Raw genomic sequence first — 14,445 nt, 5'->3', positions numbered from 1 at the left:
CCGTTTCAGACGCGGGTCTGCACGGAGCGGTGCTGGCCTCTGCATTGAGCTTGTTCCCAGACCGGACTTGTGCACATAGATCATACGGGTGTAGATGTTGGGCCACTTGCAGAAGCAGGCTCAGGCTGGGGAGAGCAGATGGCCACGACCAGTGCTCCAGTGCTTATTCTCTACCCCCTGTAGTCTAGATCCAGAGCTGGGCCCGCTTTTGTGTGTAAGCTGTATGCTGAAACCCACCTGTCAGATGTTAAATGCCGCTTATTTTATTAGTCCAGGACCTAAGCTGGAAAATCATTCACTTTGGAATAAAAGCATGAAGCTTGACACATAGGTAGCCAAATAGCTTATTTTCAGATATATTCTCACTTGTGCATAACGAGGGACTTTACCCTGTGAGTATGAAAAAGTACCTCACACAGATCTGTTGTTATGAGCAAAGGCATCCTAGCCAGACTTCAGTCTTTTTAAAAAATACTTTATTTTTAACTGTGATATGTATGTAGTGCATATGAAATTTTCTTAACTGTATTGAGAGGTGGTGTCGCGGGGGGGGGGGGGGGGGGGGGGGGCGCAGGGGGAGTGAGATGAACAAAACTTTTTCACTGCTAGAGTCAGTCTGTTCTGCTGGATCAGTATCCGACGGTGACGTACCCGCAGCACGAGGTTATCCTTGTGTGCCCAAAGATAACGTACTTTCATTTGTGCTCTTAGGGAAAATGCGGATTTGCTTTGCTGGAATACCAGATCTGGAGGTGGCGGTACAGAAGGCAGGCTGAGGTTACTGTGTGCAGCTTGGGAGCTGCCTGCTAGGGTTGGGGGCCACTTGTATGCTGCTGACATAGCTGTGATTTCTCTCAGCTGCAATTACTTGGTAAGCAGGTGCTTTCATGGCACAGTACTGTTGTTCTGGAAGTCTTCTCACTCACTCCTTGTAATTTAAAATAAATAATTTAAAGTTACATTGTGCTGGGAGGAAAAGAAATCTCACTTTCTGCTTTGGTTACCCTGCTTGCTCTTTGGAGATCAATCCCACTCTTAGCCAGGATTGTCAGAAACGATTAGTGGTGGTTTTGAGTTCCTAATTGGAGATACATTAAAGTCTTAATTTTCAGAGGATTGGTGCTAGAGTTTTTCTGAAAATCAGATTTTCTTAGGGCATTCTTTAAAGACCCAAAACCGATACTATGAAAATGGAAAAATCATTCATTTAATACAACATTGGTGCAGCTTATTCCAGCAGCTGGTTGAAGACCATGACTGGGCCTTGGTCCCGTTAAATCCCAGGTGATGGCAGTAGTTATCTTCCAGTCTCATTCACGGTTCTTGACCGTGGTGCTTGCAGGCTCCACCATGCTACAATTATGACCAAGTCCATTTAGGATCAAGAGATTAAGGGGAAATGTCCGCAGCAGGCACAATTTGATCATCCTTCTGGCTTGATACGTTTTCAGCCTCCTCGTTAAACAGATAAATGATCTTTGCTCTAGGTTAGGTCATAGACAGGGGTCACCTTGCGTCACCTCGAGCCGTGCTGGTCGGCTGTACCCGCCTGATCTGTTCGTGACGCCTTGGTCTGGGGAGCAGTAACCTCCCCCTGAAAAGTGATACGGAGCAGCTGGCAGCAATAACATCCTGAAACGCTTCGGAGAGATACGCCAGGACGTGTCTGTCTGTGCCTTTCGTTGCAGATTCTCAACTTGCCGTTTGTTAGCTTTTGGCTTTGAGTCTATACATTTAAATGAAAGCTTTAATAATGTATTTAAATATATCCAGTGAGAAGATCTAAAAACACAGTGTAGTTGCTGGGAGACTTGTTATCTTGGGTTATTAATTTGGTTACTTGTGTCCAGTTACTTCTGTGATAAGACATTTTACCGGTAGTTAATTAGATGTGTAGAAATGCACAAGCTCTCTTGCTGTTGTGACAGTGAATGATTCCTCCGCATTTGGGATTTAAGCTCTGAATTGTACCTCGTTGCTCCCGTGGTGGCTGGCTTCACACCAGCCAACCAGCTGGTCTAGAAAAAGTTCCTCATGCTCGGTATGTGGGAGTTTGCGGTTCAGAACAGATCCAGAGTCAGGTGGTGGTTTCCTTGCCTGGCTTGAAATGATTTTATAGGTAAACCGCGCATAAATTCCTTTCTCTTTGTAAGTCTGAGCTTCCCCTCTACCTGGAGTCAGTGGATACGCAGAGGTTGGAGGGTCCCACTGTCCGTGGCCTCTCTTGGTCCCTGGTGTTTGAGCTTCCCGCCACGCCGGCCCAGGTGTTGCCCCATGCTCTGCAGAGCAGCCGGGCTCTGCTTTCTGCTTTTAGGCGACCCCCGGGCCTGGCCTGGCGGGCGGTGACTTGGCCAAACCCTTCCCAGCGGTCGGGCCCTGCCCTGTGCACTGCCAGCGGCTCGTGGGGGCACCGCAGGGCTCGCTGGCTGCTGGAGCGCTGGGTTGCCTCCTCACTGAGTAAGCCACGTGCTCGAGGGAAGCTCTGCTGCACGTGGATTGACTTAACCCAGCTACGCCCATTCAAAAACCCCTCTTAGATACTTGCTTGCTTAGATACTTGGTCAGAAAGCAGTGGGGACTAAACAGAAGTGAGCTCAGCGCTGTCCTTCCTCGTTGATGTGCAGTATTTTGAACCTGTCCGTATCAATATGGTATATATAATTTTAGGTTTGAGTATGTATACTGATGAGTGTGTATATAGATATATATTTGCAATATGTATTATTTCATGTATATTTATACACACACAGCTGGATATCGTGCGCAGCCTGGTGAAGCAAACACTGGGAGCACAGGAAGCCTAACTTTCCTGTCTTATGTACAGCTCTGCCATCAATAACAAGTCATCAACAAACATTTGTTGTACAAGACCAAAACCAGCAAGGCGACCGTACTGGGGAAGACGGTTCTGCTGGAACATTCCAGCTCAGGGGGTTTGCCCAGCTTGGGCGGTGAAACGGTGGATTACAGGAGAGCAGCAGCTTGTCCCGTGATCCCGCTGGAGTTGCTGGCGTCTGGCTGCTGCGGAGCCTTGCCTCTGCGCTTTCACGCTGGGAGGGGAGGGGGCCTTTTCTGCACAATTAGCAGCTAAAAAAGGGGTAAGTTCAGCCCACGCTAAATAATTCTTGAATTGTAGCACATTTGTCTCTGGCTGGGTGGATTGTGGGAAAAAATACGCTCCTTTGGATGATGCGGCCGTTCAGGGCCTGGTGCTCAGGTGTCCACGTCCTGGGTTGGGTGCCTGGGGGTTAAACGGGGGGGGCACAGCTGTGGGGCTTCCAGTCCGACAGACCCCGGCGCTGCAGAGAGATCAAGCGTAACTAGTTTGGAGCCATGGAGATGTGAGCAGATAAAAGCTCAAGTGGTTGGCATTCATTATTTTTGTTGCTCACTGCAGGCTTTTAATGCTGGGAGCAGGGACGACAGCGCTGGGGGCAGGTGGGCGGTTACATACCCTCTTCAAACCGGGGCAGGGCGGTTTGAGTTCCCTTGCTGTCCCAAAGACATCAGGTCCTCTCTAAAACTGTGTCCACCAGCTTCAAATGAAAGTTTAGGTGAGACAGTCCGTTGAAGGAAAGTGATCAAGGAACATGACTGTAGTTTATTCCACAGTTTTACCAGTCTTCTAACAAAATTTTCCCACACACAAATATAATTTATTGCTTCATCTCTTGAGTCACAACAGTTATGGCAGATAAAATCCCAGTTACTCATCTGGATAATGTGTCCTCAGCAAAGCCTGATATCGGTTTCATGAGCGTCCCAAGGCTTTGCTGCCCTTACTGCATTTTTAGAGAGCTGCAGCTGGCAAGCAGAATGGGTACACAAACTTTAAAAAAAAAGAAAAATAAGAAAACAAAAACCAACCACCCACAGTGTTCCCCTCAGCATCTATTCAAAAAGGCTCAGGCATCCCAGTTTGCCAGTAGAAAGGTTTTTGGTGTGGTGCGCCGTGCAAGGTGGATGAAAGTTAGGGGACGTTCCTAAATAACATACCTAAAGGAAAAAAAATTAAATGGCTTTATTGTTTACTGGCATCCCCAAATCATTTTTCCAAAAATTAGCCATTGAGCTGTAGTTGAAATCATTGTTTATCAGTGGCATAACTTCCAGCAGATCGTACTGCCGCTCACTAAAGGTTTACACCACATGCTCCTTAGTGCTTCAGCCTCAGCTTAATCCTTCCAGCCACAAAGCGCCTTGATTTCATCAAATCGTAGAATCATTCGGGTTGGAAAAGACCATTTCCCTCCTGCCCAGTTCGAGCTGTGCCTGAGAATACAGCCTGGGGCTCTGGAGCCCCGTCCTAGGGCTTTTGGTTTTCACGCCTCTTTCTTTGGGCTTCTTGTCTGACCCTCTTAACTGCCTTCCGTAGTGTTTTCGTCAGGATTTAATAATAAGGTTTTTTTAGACTTTGCCTTCTGTTGTGCTAAGCACTGTCTTACTGCAGTGATAATCACAGTAAAGCTGAGCGAGCCTCGCTTTCTGCAGTTGTTCGGTTTATCTCGTAGGGGAAACAGCTGCTCTATGGCAGAGGCCCCCAGTCTCTGCCAGTGTTGACGGCCAAAGCGGTTTGTCGGTCGTGGTGGAAGAGGTGCAACAAATTCTTGAAGTACTCTGGTACTGACCGTGCAGTTTGTCCACTGAGGCTTCCTGAGAGAGCCCTGCATCCTGGCTGCCAGATGAATTATACTTGATAAATAAGATCATTCAGGATTTGTGCAGTCTTTTTTGATGCCATGTAGCAGCTTATCTTGCAATTTTCAGTCACTTAAAGAACAGGTTTTCTTCTCCTCTTGCTCTCCCCAAAGCAACAATCTCACCCTGAATCATATTCAGAAATTACATACAATTGATTTTGTTGTTACAGATTTTGCTGTCGTTAGAAAAAAGAGACAAAATGAAACAATGGCGTGCTGATTGTTTTGTTTGTTGGGTTTTTTTCCCCTGGCATCAGTTCTCTGAAATCCTGTTCTGCCACGTACTCCATTGTTCTGAAAGTGTCTGTATCTCTGGTTGCGAGTTCCCACAATGCAAGTGTAATGCACTTACATGCTCTTTTGCCAAGCCCAGCTTTAAAATAGAACGTGAAGATGCTTCTCCCTGAAGTGAAATTCAATTTCTTAGTCTTATCCCAGTCCCTGCATGCTAGGGGAGAGCACTCAGTAGGGGAAATGTGGAAAGGGCTGTGCAGTACGATGCAGGTTCATGATCCAGGAGCGTGGCTGTTGGCCTGCGGCGCAGGGGAGTTCTCTGGTGTGGGCATCATGGGCCATTAAACACCAAGTGAAAAAGTGGGTGAAAAATAGCCCCTTGTTTGTGGAATCATATCATGGAATTGTCAAATGGTTCGGGTTGAAGGGACGTTAAAGCCCATCCAGTTCCCACCCCCCTGCCCTGGGCAGGGACACCTTCCACTAGCCCAGGTTGCCCAAAGCCCCGTCCAACCTGGCCTTGAACCCTTCCAGGGAGGGGGCAGCCACAGCTTCTCTGGGCAACCTGTGCCAGGGCCTCACCCTCCTCACAGGGAACAATTTCTCCCTTAGATCTCATCTAAATCTCCCCTCTGTCAGTTTAAACCCGTTCCCCCTCGTCCTATCCCTCCCCCCTGATGACGAGTCCCTCCCCCCTTTCCTGTAGCCCCTTTCAGTCCTGGGAGGCTGCTCTAAGGTCTCCCCGGAGCCTTCTCTTCTCCAGCTGAACCCCCCAACTCTCTCAGCGTGAGTATCTTACAGCTTTCTGTTCAGATTGCATGGTATGGGAGCTTTACTTAAAAAAAAAAAACAAAACCAAAAAAAAACCAAAAAAAAAGCCCCAAATTTGATGCGTAGGAAAGAACTGAAGAAGAACGGAGAGCTGTACTTGGGTGTCTCCATCCTCACGACGTGGCGTTCGGGCGCTTTACTGTTAATTGGCTTCAACTAGGACACGTTGCATTTAGCACTGTACACGGAAAATTCACAGTAGCCTTGTAACTGTAAATTGGTGGTGCTGCCCATTTCTGGGTGGTTTTACTGTCCTTGCAGAGTACGTTTTGCATTACTGTTACCTCGCTCCTTAGCGCATCTTGTGCTACCGCTTCTTTCTTTTCTAGCCTTGGCCTAACTTGCATGGTTTCCCTAATCAGGGTGGAAAAGGATTTGTTCAAGCCTTATTACTCAAACCACCATGTAATCCAGAGTATGGTTGGGTGTAATATGGGTAACGCCAGGCTTGGAGGGATTTAGGTTTATTTTCAAGAGCAATGTGGGCAGGGAAGAGCTGAAGGCTCTCTGAAAGCTAATTAAACTAAAACCTTGGCTTTAGAGGCTCCTGAGTGTATTGACATTGAGTGCAGCAATATGTGTCTTTAAAAAATCTAGGGCTTAGGCATTTATTTGTAACTGTTCTCTGTTTGATTCAATAGCTTACTGTTCAGGTGGCAGCAGGATTTTTTCCTTTGCTGAGGTTAAACCCGGGTTTGTGGCGCTTTGCAGTTGCGACAGGTACCTCTTTCTTTTCAGATCAGCCCCCTCAGAGCCTGTGTCCTCAGAAAGCGGAGCCCGAGTAGAGCTCGGTTGTGTCTGCAGGCGCCGAATACCTCGCTGCTGGCACCCGGCACACGAGGGGAGAGCTCTGGGGTCTGGAAACGGATGGTGCAACCTTTGTAAGATGCGCTAAGACTGACTTTGTGACTTCTTTTCCCCTTTTCTTAATAACTGTGTCGTTTTCGCAGTCTTTGTTTTGTGGATAGAAGATATCTACATTGTTAGTTTCTCCACCAAAGCAAGAAACATTTTTTTTGAGCAAAAGAGAGCCCCAAACTCGAGAACAACCCAAACCCGCTTGTACGTTCGATCTTAGAAAGAGACATTTAGAGTAAAGTATCATTTCCCGGTGAGGTTGCACCAGTGTGTTCACCGAGTCAGAGCAGAGCCCAGAATCTCATGTGCACGGGGAGCTCTAAGCACAGGTTTTACATTATTACCGATTTTTAAAATAATTCGGGATGAAGTTTGAAGTAATAATTTTACCTTTGCATGACAACTTGCAAAAAATAAGTCTTTCCAGTCAGGGGAACCACACATTCTTAGTTTAGTTACAGACAGTGCCTTAGCTTGTTTCCAGAATTACGCTTCATTTGTTATTTTTATAGGTCTTGGGTAGCAGAAATGGACAACTTAGAGGTACTTTTTAGACCATCTTTAAAATTCAGTTCAGTGAAACTTTAAGATTCTTTGGAAAATGGGTTTGATACAATTCCTGTGGGTTTCACACTGGCTAAAGTTTCTGACTTGATAGTGAGCGCTGGTTCGTTTGGGGTGAGAAAGGGATTTTTGATAATGGTTTCCCTCCGTGGTAGCTGCTGACAACGTGCCAGCTGGTAGGAAGTTCCAAGTAAACCTAAGCAGGCGTTTTCCTGTGTACATTTCATACGAACTTTCTGACAAATTTGAATACAGAAAATAACCAATTTGTCTCCTGTATGTTAGCTTATCTCATCTAAAACTCACTTACCTCATTACTTAGAAGGGCATTGTGGTGACCAGTCCGACCTCCCTGTTTGTTTTTGTACAAAAATTAACTGTATTTCCTAGTGACTGTTAGCTGTCACCTTTCACAACATAAATATAAAAACGTTAGTGAAATATGCCTATATGTAAAATGTATTTTTATATTTGATGCTGATCAGGAGAGAAGAATCCTTTTTCTCTCCCTGAAGTTGGGGGGCTTTTATAAAGGACAAATCCTTCCCCATCTATTTTTTATTTGCTCAAATTGTTTGGACAGATGTAAACTATGAAAAATCTTTTATCGTGTAATTTTGATGCTCATAGCTAGTTTTTCAGAACTTTCTAGGAATTCTGGAAATGCTGTAGAGAATCTCCCACTGTTGGTGGATTTTGAGTAAGCTTGTCTTCTGCGGTGAAGCATGCCATTGCCAGACGCTGCGAAAGCATCTCCCAGGCCAGATTGTTAATGGAACTAAATTTAAGATGTAATTAACTACAGGCACAGCAAACGTTAATTGAAAGCTGCTCATCGTGTACAGCGTGAAACTATTTCTCACTCACTGGTCAGCCCACAGAAAATCCGTTGCCAAAACGCTGAACGTTGCATCTGAGCCAGCCAGCGCTGGGTCCTGGCCTTGCTCCGTCCTGCTGCCAGCGCGGCCGAGCGCCTGCAGAGCCGCATCTCTGTGTCCGCGAGGGCTTAAATGGGTGTTGGAGAGTCACCGGGGCGCTCCCAGCCCCGGGGGCTGGGCGAGGGGAGGGCTGTGCTGCTGTGCTGGGAGCAGCGGCCGGTTCCGCGGTCCTCGCGTTGGTGGTGACTTTGCGCCGAAACTTTCCCTGCTCATCTCATCTTCAGACTAAGGCTTAGGCACCAAACCATGACTGACTTGCCAGGACAATCTGGAAAAACGGCTTTATGCAGAAAATCACGTTTTCTCTTCTCCCCCAAGGTCAGACGTTGCCGCCTCTCCAGGTGCGTCCGCTCGAAGCCTTCAAAGGGCGAACAGGCAAAGCGCCGTGGGGAGCAGGGACGGGCCTTGTTGGGGGCTTTGTTGGTTTTCTGAGCAGGCCGGTACCGGTTGGCGTAACCCCGGGCACGAAACTTGCCTTAAAGTGCATTGGTACACGTGTAAAGTTCTGCATTCTTACTCCTTCAGAACCCAAGAACGTAAAGAAAACCATTAATTACCTCATGCTCTGAATTTATGTAAATTTTGGCTGTAACATATGGATCACATGAAAATATGCATGTTACATGAGAACGTTAGAAGTTAAAAGTATTTAGTAAATTAACACAGTAAATTGTGATAGTTAATTCAGCATTCAGTTCCTACGGATGAAGTAGAAACATTATCTCTGTAAAGAATATCTTCACAGTCACTTTCAAAGCACTGTTTTCTTTTTGCCTGAGACTTTGAACAGACTTTTCTTTCTTTCTTAAAACAAGTTGGCCAAAGCATGGGGTGGGAGGGTTCAAAGTACTGGGGACTCCTTTGTTTCCTTGCAGAAACTTCTCTTCTTGTGACATGTATCCTATTAATTTGTAATTGATTTCCATTTGTCACATCCGTCACTCCTGCTGGTTCCCTTGTGAACCCCTGAACAACCCTTCTGCCTCTGTCAGTGCATCTGCTCAGACTTCGCCGCGAAAAGGCGCTTGTGCTTGCGTAGATCCCAGCTCCCGGCTGGGATAGAGCCTATTCTCTGTGTGTGATCTCAGTTGGTCTCATTTCTCACTCTTTTCTCCTTCACCTCTACGGTACAAATCCACAAGACCACCCTTCCATGGGCTGCCTTCCCTGAAATGGTCTGTCCCGGGGGCCAGGGGCCGGAGCGCCTCCTCCCCCCAGTACGTGCGGCAGTGTCCTCGTGCCGGGGTGCATTCGTGGCACCGACAGGAACCTCCCGCGGGGTTGGAGGTCGCGGTCACCTGCTCGGCCGTGCTGGGGTCGGGTTTGGCCCCCCCCCTTCGCCGTGCTGTCCCCATCCCATCCCAGACCCCGTCCTTGCTCCAGCGGGGAGCTCGCCCTGGTTGTGTTCCAGCTGATGACCGAGTGCCCTTGGAGGAGCAAACTGTCTCTAGGGCAAAACAACAGTCAGCAATAAAAATCCCAGATACAAAAACACCAGTGCCTTTGTTTTAGTTGAAAGGAGTAATTTCTTCTCATTCCAGCGTTGGAACCAAGTCACGTTTCATCTCCAGATAGCCAGGAAGCAGGGCAAGAGAACGTGATGCGCGGAAGGATCCCACGCTGTAATAATAATAATAACAACGATTTTCAAATCCCCCACTGTTCGAGTGCCTTACATCCATCCAGACCCCGACAAAAGGTATTTCTGTTCCTTGTGCTCTTCCTTCCTCCTGCGCCTCCCCAACCTCACGGCTGCCTGCGCCGCTTGGTACCGCCCCCGGCGCCACGGCCGAGCGTCCTGGCTGCAGCGAGCTCCTGGGCGAGCCCCTCGTCCCGGGGGGGCCGCAGTGAGGGCCCCTTCCCCTTCCGCGGGGGCTTCGGCAGGCAGTCGGGTCGCGGAGGCAGTTTGAGGGCCGACCCCCAGCGAGCGGCTGCGCTGGTGGCGCGCGGGGCGTCGGGAGGGTGGCAGAGGGGAGGGAATTGCCGTCTCCACGCGGAAGGTTCCGGGGGTTGCTGGTGAGGACGAGGAGAACAGGCTCCTTTTTTGAAAGGATTGTAGAAACGAGGCGGCGGTGGTGGCTAGTGCGGCAGAGCGCTGAGCGGGGAGTAGTGAAGGTAAATCTGGTGTACGTCCTGCTGTCTATTCAGAATGTTTTACTGATCTCCAGCTGAAAAATGTACATTGAATTTGTCCTCCAAGTGTTAAATTATGCTTAAAAGCACCTAAGAAATTGATTATACGTAATTTTGTGTTTAAATATAACTAGTATTTAATATATATTTTATTATTTAACGTGTAATTTAAATTAAAACCTCATTTGTCAATATGGGCATGTAAATATCTTCCCCTTATGAAATATAAATATTCCTCATCCGAATTTTGTTTTTTGAATGAAAAGCAATTTTTCTGCAAAACAGTCACTGAGAAATACCCGAGAAGCTGCTGACAAGCCTTCCCCCTTTTAGAACTGCCCCTGCCTTTCGTAGCAGCACGATACCAGTGTAACTGAAAATAATGGAACCATTAAAACATTCTGTGTTAAACTGGTGCGCGCTCGAGCTGGACCTTGCTCCGGCCATTGAGTTCGCCACGAGCCAGCTGGGCGGTTTGGGGCTGTATTTACGGAGCGTTGCCCCTCGGTGGGACCCTGCAAATCCGCAGCCTCTCACATCCTGGGAGATGCAGGTCTTTGCCGAAATCCGAATTTCTGAAGGTTTTCTGATGCTGTAGCTACCAGGTGCCCTGGGAGGGAGAAGGATCTGGGCTTAGCGAAGCCCTCGCTTGTCGGCAGGTCGCTGACGGGGCGGCCCTGGCGCGAGGTGTGCCGTGGCTGGTGTCACCGGTGTGACACGGCCCATCCTTGGCCAAGAGCTGCCCCGACCCACCACAACCTGCCAGCACGGGCCTTGCTGGTCTGGGCTTACCAGCTCGTTTGTGCTCAGCTCAGGTTGGGCGTAAAAACCTGCTGTCGTCCTCCTGCGGTTTCCCGAGGTGTGCTCGGCTGGGCTGGCGGAGCTGGGGCGGGCAGGGAGCCCCGGGGAGGGGCTCAGGGCTTGAGTTGATGTGCTGGCTTGGCGTACGTAGGCTTAATCCACCCTTAAAACCGGACCTGGAAGCAAAGGCGGCGGCTGAGTGAGGCTTCCCCCAGGGCTGGCGCGCGGGGAAGGCGGCGTGTTGGTGTCGGAGCGGCCCAGAGCCCTTGCGGTGGTCGCTGCGGACGGACTTAACGGCCAGTGTGGAAATATCAGGTGAGCACCCCCACCCCGCTGGGTGTAGAGATTTTGACAGTGTCCACGGGAGCGTTAACTCTCCTGGTTGGTTTCCTGCTTGGCTGAGGAGGTCAGCGACCCGGGACTGGTGGGCTCAGACCACGGGACAGAAGAGAACAGATGAGACCTTGTGGTTTTTAAAAGAATTGTTGGGATTTCAAGGAAGAAAATTATTTCTTCTGCCGGCCTTGTTGGTGATTTAAAGAGCAGATTTAGAAGCGAGAAATACACTTCCATTTGCTTGCTGTGCCTGAAATCTTTTTCCTGTATTTTTGTAAATTCTTCTCAAAGCATCAGCTCTCCTCCGCTTGCAGAAGGTTGTGCCTGATAAAAGGCAGTTGGGGTTGTGAGGGGGCGGGGGCTGCGCTGGGCCGGGCAGGAGCAGAGCCCGGGAGGGTGCAGGGAGCTGCTGGCCGGAGAGCACTGGGTTTGCACGTCCTTGGCTCTTCATTCCCTCCCTTCGCTCTTCATCTTCGGTTGTTAATGTATATAGGGACTATTTATATATATATATATATATATATATTTCTAAATTTACCTTAAACCTATTTTTCTCAGAGCTTTTTGGGTTTGCATATAACTTCTTGATTAGTAAGTGTGCACCTTCTAAAACAGCTTGTTCATTGGTACAAACACAAAAATCCAAGGTACGGGGCACATGGAGGAAGGTTTGGGGAGGGCAGGACTCGCTGGGGACTCACGTCCCCTGGCCTGAGGCGTGAGACCGGAATGACGTGGTAGGGGCTTTTCAGTTCAAAATAAAGTACTGTTTTATACTTGTTGCCATTTTCTCTAGGTAGGTAAAGCTGTGTTTTCAGACTGAAAAAAGAAAAAAAAAATGCTCAAGAGTGTTTTTCATTTTGGCGTTTTTCTCAGTGAGGCTCATGGAAAAGAAGGTCGTTGATTTTTAACTTTTGTTCCTTGTCTGTTTCTGTCTTTGCCTTTTGTATCCAAACCGGGTTTTGACAGTGTTTAAAATTTAGCTGAGCAGCTTCAGTTGAAATGTAAAGTTTTATAGAAACCTTTTTCTTGATCTGATCTTTTGTAAACCTTTTCTTTAACGCAACCCGAGTACTGGCACTAGATCAGTTCGGCAGTGCTTAAGGCAGCCGTCACGCGCGCGTGTGTACATCTGTGTGCTTGTACATACATGTACACACGCACGCACACGTGTTCTACGTGGGGTGGGTAATAGGTATTATTGCACATGAAATATCCATGGTTCTAATGATATTTTTTACTATAGGGTCTATCTGCTCGGACAAACAGAAACTTCCTTTTTAGGCTCTGATTTCCCTAACTCAACAGGACACCACCGTTTAACCAGTTAATTTGCACTTAGCATATTTAAAGTAACCAGAATATTAAATATTCTTTGCCACCCGATCTTGGTCCACGGTCTGTTGAATTGGAGCTTCCGGAGTTGCTTCTCTGGGGCTTTTCCGTAACCTCCAGCGGTTTCTTTCCTGTTTGGCATTAGGCTGCAGTTTAGACTTGAGGCGATTGGAAACGTTTGGCTTTTTGACTGTTAGCACAAACCACTTATTTAAGGCCTGTCCGCCCTAGAAAATCCACCAGTTGCCATCTTAGGCCAAAGGACCCGAAATGCCAAAACAATTGTGGGTGTTTTTTTTTTAAAAGATTACTCATCTCCAGGAGAAGCGGGAGGCTGTGGTGACACTGCGATGCTGGTCGGAGCCTGGGAGCTGGCAGGTTCATCCGAGGGGAGCAGAGCTCCAGCAGGGGCGGGGGGGGGGGGGGTGCGGGACCCTCCCAGGGTGCCCACGGCCGGGCCCCGCTCCCGGGCTTTGCTCTTCACTGCGGCCACTCATTTTGGGAGAAGACGGTGGGGACAGCCACCTGCGGTCCCTGTGTCCCCACCGAGGTAGAGCTCAAGTCCAGGACATGGGGTGAAACCTCCCCGGGCCCCGGCACGGGAGACGCTTTAAGTCCGAGCAGGGCAAAGGCGCTGCAGCCGTGGGCAGAGCGGGGCTGGGGCATGAAGGCGTTTGACAGCTGGATTTTGCAGTGCTCGGGCTCACCTCTGGGTACCAACTTTTCAGCGTAGCTCTGCACCCGCTCTGCTGAAAATCCAGGTGTGGCGTTTCCAGTCCCCCTGAAAATCTGCCGCTGGCCCCTTGAGCGCTGTCGGGAGGGTCCCGCGGCTCGGGGCAGGGTTTGTGTGCAGGCGCCCGGGTGGCCTGGCCAGAAAAGCAAGAGTTAGGGGCTGAATCTCTGCCTTTAAAAAATCCCACCGCGTAGACGGGTGGCTGGTAGGTGAGATGCACTCTGTATAGCAATAAGAAACACTCGCCTGCACGGACAGAGCCCTGGGGCTGCTGCCGCGGCCGCAGCGGGAGTGTGGCTGGTGTGGGGAGGGTCCTCGCTGAGCCCGGGCCTGGGGAAATCCCGTCCCAGCTTCCCGTGGCCTTTCCTCCAAGCCGGGAAGGGGTGGCAAAGGGGGGTGCCCACCTGGGTTAATTAATTTAGTGCAATGACGTAGGGGAGCCTTTTTTTCTCATGATGCCTACTGCCCTTAAATGTTGAAACCGGGTCTTTGTAAGCAATGTCTGTGTATCTATGTGTATATATGAGGGACAAATTTTAAATTACTGCCTTTTTTCCCTGTTTATTTTTCTGAGTAATTCCAGATGTACTTTAGTCTCTCTACTGTCAAAACTTTTATATTGTAAATCTGATGCTGGTGGCTTTTGGTTATTTTGGTTTTTGTTTTTGTACAAAACAAAAAAAAAAAAAAAAAGAAAGAAAAAAGAAAAAGAAAAAAAAAAAGTCTGCATCTCTCTATGTTGTCAGTTTTAGGCTGTAAATTCCAACTATCAATAAAAGCTCAAAATTCATGTGCCGGTGGTGGATTCCTCCATCCTGCAGGACACGCGCAGCCCCCACCGTGCTGCGTCCCCCCCTCTGCTCGGTGAGCGGGGCGGCTTCGCTCACACTTGGGCCCCGGCGCAGGCAGGGCTGAGGAGGCAGGCAGCGGGCACAGGCAGGGTGCTGCCCGCACAAACCTGCGGGATTCTTCCCCCCACACA

General features: G+C 48.8%; 1 protein-coding gene across 7 annotated transcripts in view; it reads left to right on the top strand.

Moving 5' to 3' along the window:
- PPP6R2 (protein phosphatase 6 regulatory subunit 2) overlaps positions 1-14,253 on the top strand; it is a 125,644-nt gene extending 111,391 nt beyond the window's left edge. For all 7 annotated transcript variants that reach the window (XM_074869578.1, XM_074869583.1, XM_074869582.1 and 4 more), the window contains one exon: positions 712-14,253. The gene's annotated coding sequence lies outside the window, so the exon portion shown is untranslated. The remainder of the gene's footprint in view (positions 1-711) is intronic.
- The last annotated feature ends 192 nt before the right edge of the window (positions 14,254-14,445 follow it).

This window comes from Strix uralensis, chromosome 5 (genome assembly GCF_047716275.1).
Source record: "Strix uralensis isolate ZFMK-TIS-50842 chromosome 5, bStrUra1, whole genome shotgun sequence".
Classification (NCBI taxonomy): Eukaryota; Metazoa; Chordata; class Aves; order Strigiformes; family Strigidae; genus Strix; species Strix uralensis.
This window is presented reverse-complemented; position numbering and strand designations above follow the sequence as displayed.